Source organism: Phascolarctos cinereus, unplaced genomic scaffold (genome assembly GCF_003287225.1).
Source record: "Phascolarctos cinereus isolate Bilbo 61053 unplaced genomic scaffold, phaCin_HiC Scaffold_1;HRSCAF=81, whole genome shotgun sequence".
Lineage (NCBI taxonomy): Eukaryota > Metazoa > Chordata > Mammalia > Diprotodontia > Phascolarctidae > Phascolarctos > Phascolarctos cinereus.
In genome coordinates, this window is record NW_027555514.1 from 90,886,312 (window position 1) to 90,892,068 (window position 5,757).

At 52.9% G+C, this 5,757-nt stretch overlaps 1 pseudogene; it reads right to left on the reverse strand.

Moving 5' to 3' along the window:
- Positions 1–207: 207 nt before the first annotated feature.
- LOC144455841 (SUN domain-containing protein 2-like) lies at positions 208–5,642 on the reverse strand (annotated as a pseudogene).
- Positions 5,643–5,757: the final 115 nt, after the last annotated feature.

A 5,757-nucleotide genomic window follows, 5' to 3' on the forward strand; every position in this document is an offset into this window, starting at 1 on the left:
CAGTGATCCTGGGGGCAAAATTTCCCCCAAGTGTAGGCTTTGTCAGAACCGAAGGCCCAGTTGTTAGTCTTATCCGTATCAGAGAGGGCCTGGTGAGGCAAGAGGGCTCCACGGAGGTGGGCTCCTACTTTCTGTCTCTCTCCCAGAAACCATAATGCCCAGAAGAGATTAAGCAGGGGAGGAGGAAGGTTGGGAGAGCTGCTTGCTGGTGGCTGAAGGAGGAAGGGGTGAAGGCACCAGGGTGGGTAGGGGCTAAGTGGCAGGCTTCCCATGGACCCAGATGCAGTAAATGCAGGTATACTCAGGATGACCTCAGTTCCTGACAATTCGCAGCTCTATCAGCTGGTATGGGGCTGTGTCATTGCCATGTGGGAAGAAGATAGTGAGGTGAAGAAGGCCCAAGATCCCTTGGCAGAGGTCCAGCCCCCACAACCCTTGTGCCCCAGGCTTCCTTTAAAGAGCAGTGGCTGAATTCAGCCCCAAGCTTATCCTTCAGTTTCCAATCAGACCCACAAGACCCTGGCTCCCACTGCAACCACTGCAAAACCAGAGCATCCCAGTGGCCAGTGATCCTGGCCTCCATATCAGCAGCCTTCCTAGGTCACTGGGGGACTGTGGTGGGACTGGCCCTCCATATCTGAAAGGCAAAGGTCTGAATGGCCTCCTCAGCATTATCATAGGTGAACTGCCCAAGGGCCACCCCCTCCTCCTGGGAATCTTCATTGAGCCCCTGCACAGTAGGAAAAAGAAGGGGAATGGAGGGATGGACAAATGAATGGCTGGGAGTGGGGTGCAGGAAAGGTCATGCTGTTAGGACAAGAATCCAAATGAGTCCCTGAAGGGAAAAATGGGAGAGGTCCGGGGGGAGGAGGAGGCAGACAAGGCAGGATATATTGGGGAGGGGAAGAGGAGCAAACACAATCCACTTTGATGTTGCCTTCCTTAATCCCCTCACCTGCTAGAATCTCTCTCACTAATTCAATGGACAGAGCCTTTGCCCTCCAAGGCCTTGGCCTTCTTCTCAGCTTCTTCCCCTAAGCCTCTGAATGGGTTGGCACAAACCCCTTCAGCGTGTGAGCCTCAATATCTTCATCTGAATCTGGATTTGGATTCTAAAGTGGCTCCCTTTCCTCCATTTGATACCTTCTGCTCTGGCTCCCTCTTTTCTCTCAAATCCTCCTTAGGTGGACGTTCCAATTCTGCCCTGAGTGGTGACTACATATAGGATGGCAGTCACCGTCCCCAACCACCTCCACCATGGCACACCTGGCCAGGGAGGCAACGTTCTGTCAAAAAGGACCCTAAGGTGGCATTGTAATCTTGGCTAGAACTGCTGGTTCCTCTTGAAGAAGAGGGGGAGGAACAGAAGGTCTGGGCCTCTAGCCAGGAGACCAGCCTCAATGGTCCTTGTGAAAAATGCACACACCCCTGCATTCCTCACCTGGTAATGCTACTATTAAGAAATGACTTTCTACCACTCTAGAAAGAAGAGCTGCCAGGCTCAGGTACTCACCAAGATGACAAAGTCCTTTGGGGCACTGGGGATGTCACCGGTTAGTGACAGGGATTTGGGCACGTTCTTCAAGGTGATGGCAGTGAGCTGGATGTGGGCAGATAAGTGCACCACGACAAAGCCCCAGGGGTGCCTGAATGCCCAGCAGTTGCCAGGGTGGACTTCTGGCTGGGCACAAGACAAGTACGGTGAAAGGAGGCAGCAGATGGAACAGGTCCTGGTCCTGGGGCCACTCTGTCTTGAGAGAACAGCCCCCACAGAGGACGGTGGGAGATGGCACAGAAAGAGCCAAGCTGGGGGACCTTTGTTCAGCCCTACCTGGAGGATGACTCTTGGGGACTGCAAATAGTGCCAAAAGGGGATGCCAAACCACTCCGTCCTGATGCCATAGGTCTCTGATGAACGGCTACTGACGATGCTGGCCCATGAAAGAGCAAGAGGGAGAGAAGTGAGGAGGGGGTGACCCAAAGGGCTGGGAGGACACAGAGATGGCCTAAGGCAACCCTCAAGGTGAGGGGGCGCTGCTGAGGCATCAGCCCTCCTAACTGCCCTGGTCCATAAGGGACATGTTGATTTGTCAATTCCTCCTTTCTCCTAAGGGCCACCCTGATTTTCCAATCCCTCTTGTCCTGAAACCTCTGGTTTTCTACAGGCCACCTACCTGAGGACTCCAGGGCATATTCTAAAAGCCCGATGCGATCTTCACTGTATTCTTTCAGCGCCTGCTGTATGATCTGGTGCACTTCCTAAAAGACAGGCATGCACCACTTAGGGGACAGGCCACCTGCGTGGCTGGCCCAGTCCATGTGGGGGCCAGGCAAGCGAGCTGCCTGCTCTGCCAGGATTTCCCCCTCCCTCCTGGCAGGCTCCTCTCAGGGGAAACCAGTGATCCCAGCCAGGAGGACAGCGAGTGGGGCACACCTCACCTCCTTCGTCACCCCGATGATCACTCCTTCCTTCAAGAGGGTCGGCCACAAGATGGCAGCAGGTTTGCTCACAGACTTGTCCTGCTCCTCTGTCACATGACTCAGGATTTTGTGCTCCAGATCATGAAGCTGGGCCTGCACCTCCTCTAGCTTCATATGAAGGACCTGCTGAATCCAGCCAGGGACCTTGGACTCCACCTAGAAGCCAAACTTTCCTTTGGCGGCTCTGTCCCCACGCTCTGGTCCTTCCCGCCCATCTGGAGTGGCCCCCCTGGGTACTCCAGAAGGCTCACCATAAGCTAGAAAAGCCACAAGCAACAGCAGCCCCGAGACAAAGAGGAGCACCTTCTTCCGAATGCAAAAGTTCCTGGATTTCATCAGGGTGAAGGAGATGTTAGTGCCTGCCCTTCCTCACCCCAGGCTCCTGGGAGACCCTCCCTGAGTAGCAATTGAAATAACCTAAAAGTTGTGCCCATTCTTCCCCTTCCCACCTCCTCCCTCTGCCACTGTGTACCCAAGAAGAGGAGAGCAGGGCTTTTATGGATAGCCCTTGGGGTAAAGTGAAAGGAGAAAACTTGGCTTTTGGAAAGGCACTCATGTTGCTATGCAAGGTGACATGCTGCCCTTTGACAGGTCCAGTGGAAGGTGTCTCCCTATCAGGCCTCCATCAGAACTAGGTTCATATGGTGCTCATGAATTAGGCAGTCTTCTTTGGTCTAAGTCCTTACAATGCTTGTCAGTTTGGGCTTGGAAGAGCTACAGGAGGAAGACCTGCTGAGGCAGGCTGGTCACCTTTGGCCCAGCCTGTGGATCCAAGTATTCACATGGGGTCCACTAGGTCCTCTGGTGTGGCCAGAGTTCAAAGGATCAATCCCCTTCAGCAAAAGATTGATATTATCAAACTTGGACTCAGTCCAAAAGTCGCACGCAACACCTAGGTCACATGTGGCCTGGAGGCCTCAGGTTCCCCACCCCTACTCTAGAGGCTCTTGGACTCAGCCCTGCATGTATCCTGGAAACCTGGCCATGCTCCTCCACAGAGAAACTGCAAGCATGGCACGGAGACCTGGAAGACTGGGCAGAAAATTCTGGATTGGAACCCCAAAGGAGGGAGTGGCCCTGGAAAATTGGGCCCCTCAAACTAGCAGAGGTGAACTCACCAGATTCACTTGCAATCAGAGGCAGGAACTACTGAGGGGAGAGCTCCTAAAAGATGCTCAGGAAGAGAGTCCCACTTGTAGTCAGAGCCAACCCACTTCCCTGAAGAGCCAAGAGGAATGGGGGCTGGCGTGTGCTGCAAATGTTGAACAACCAGCTCTGGAGGAGACCATGGCACACACAAACCACTTCTCCCATCATCTTCTTCAGTGGAGACACTCAATGAAGTCCTAATTGGTAGCTGACTCTCAGGAGCAGGTTCCAGCTGGTTCCAGCACAGCCCTGGCCCTGACCTGAGTCTATAATAAGATGCATTGCATAAAAGTCTCAAAAAGCTGAAAAGGAACAGGACAAAGCCGAAGGGGAAATTGACTTTGAGGACCGTGGATCTTAGAGTCTGACAGGCCCCAGGTGGGCCTCACTGACCTGATTAACAGAAAGATGTCCTGGAGGAGGCAGCATTGGTCAGGCAGTGTCAGGTGTTTCCGAGGCACCACTGGAATGCTGCAAAGAGCCAGCCTGTAAAGTTCCCAGCAGAGGGATTCAAAGGCTTCACCCTGTAAGCCCATCCTTTCTCAGATCTAGCCTCCTCCCAGCCTGCTACCTCTGCAGCCGCTTCTTGCTATTCTGCTCCTCCATCCTCCCACAGCTCTTCAGCTTCGCTTTGGGATCCTTCCATAATAAGCCCATCTCCACACATTGTCCTAGAGTTACTGCACCCTGGCCCAACTTGGCCCTGTATAGGCATGAAGAAGCTCTTCTAGGTACACTGCACCACCACTCCCCTGGGCACTGTGCCCAACCACTGGCAGAATCCACTTGAAAAGTTTATTGCCATCGAGCTAAAAATGCCAACTTGGGAGGTGCCATTAGTGAAGGTGGATGCAGAGCCAGGCTGGTGGATTAGGGACTGCCCTGCAGGGAAGGGAAGAAATGAGGATCCACCCAGAAGGAGAGACAACCATGTTTGAGGGCTTGAGCCCTGCCTTCAGCCTCCAAATCCCCATCTGGAGCCAGACTACAGAGTTCTTTCTTCCTCTTATCTGAAGGATACATGCCCCACCCCAGGTATTGGGCACCCTTTAAAGTAAATGTGGCATTGCCAGGGGGATGGGGCTCCAGAATAGAAGAAGTGATGCCTATCTGCACTGTCATCCTTGGAGTAGTACCCTGAGGAGGATCCTGGGGTATTATAGGTGAAAAGGGCCATGTGAGGGGCCTTTGACACTACTGGACTTCCTCCTCACAGTCCTAGGGGGCAGCAAGTATGAAGAATAAAGATATGAGGGTGAAAAAGAGGAAGGGTAAGAAAGAAAGTGAAGGGGAAAGGGCTGGAGGGGAATGAGACTCCTGGAGACTTTGAGGATGAAAAATAATGATAGCCAAAGCCCTCTTTTGCTGTTCTTATTCCTTAAAGACATGAATAATTTTTCATGTGCAATGTAGGATTGAATAAAGCCCCAGCTACCATGGGCCAGTAAGTGCCTATTTCCAAATAAAACCACCATGATGAGGTATGAGAGGAGCCAAGAATCAGCTGAAAATGTGTCCTCACCCACAGGCCCTTCACCCACCTGGCTTCTCACCCTAAGAAGCATGGGCCTTGGGGCCAGGGAGAAGAGGTCTGTGGCTGAGAGGGGTTGTTCCCTGCCCAGCTTCAGGCCTTAGGGCTTCCAGCCTTCTCCATGCTTAAAGTTGCCTCTCTCCAGTTCCTGTTCTCAGAAGGAGAAGGCATCAGCAGCCAATAGTTGGGGTCAAAGGGGGAGGAAATTCTCTTGTTTGTGGGGAAAGCAAGCAGTAGAGTAATGGCTCCACCCAAAATGGGGGCAGGAAAGAAATGTGCACATGGCAGCACCCAAGGCCCTTGGCTGCCCCAGGCAGCTGTGATGGAGAAAGCAGCTTAGACTCCTCTGGCTCCTGTTACCTAAGAAGACCCTCCCTGAAGTTGGTGTGCTGGCCAGTCACCTGGGAACTCCCTCAGCTGCTGCTGCCCCATCTACAAGTGCCTGGCAACACAGGTGCAGGTGCTCACTGGGCCGGGACATTATCCAACACTTTGATTGGAGTAATTCTAGAAATTCCACAAAGAGAGAACCAGTGCTTACTGACTGAGTCACTTGATGCTATTTTCTGGGAGACCCTCAGAAGGGATTGAAGGGC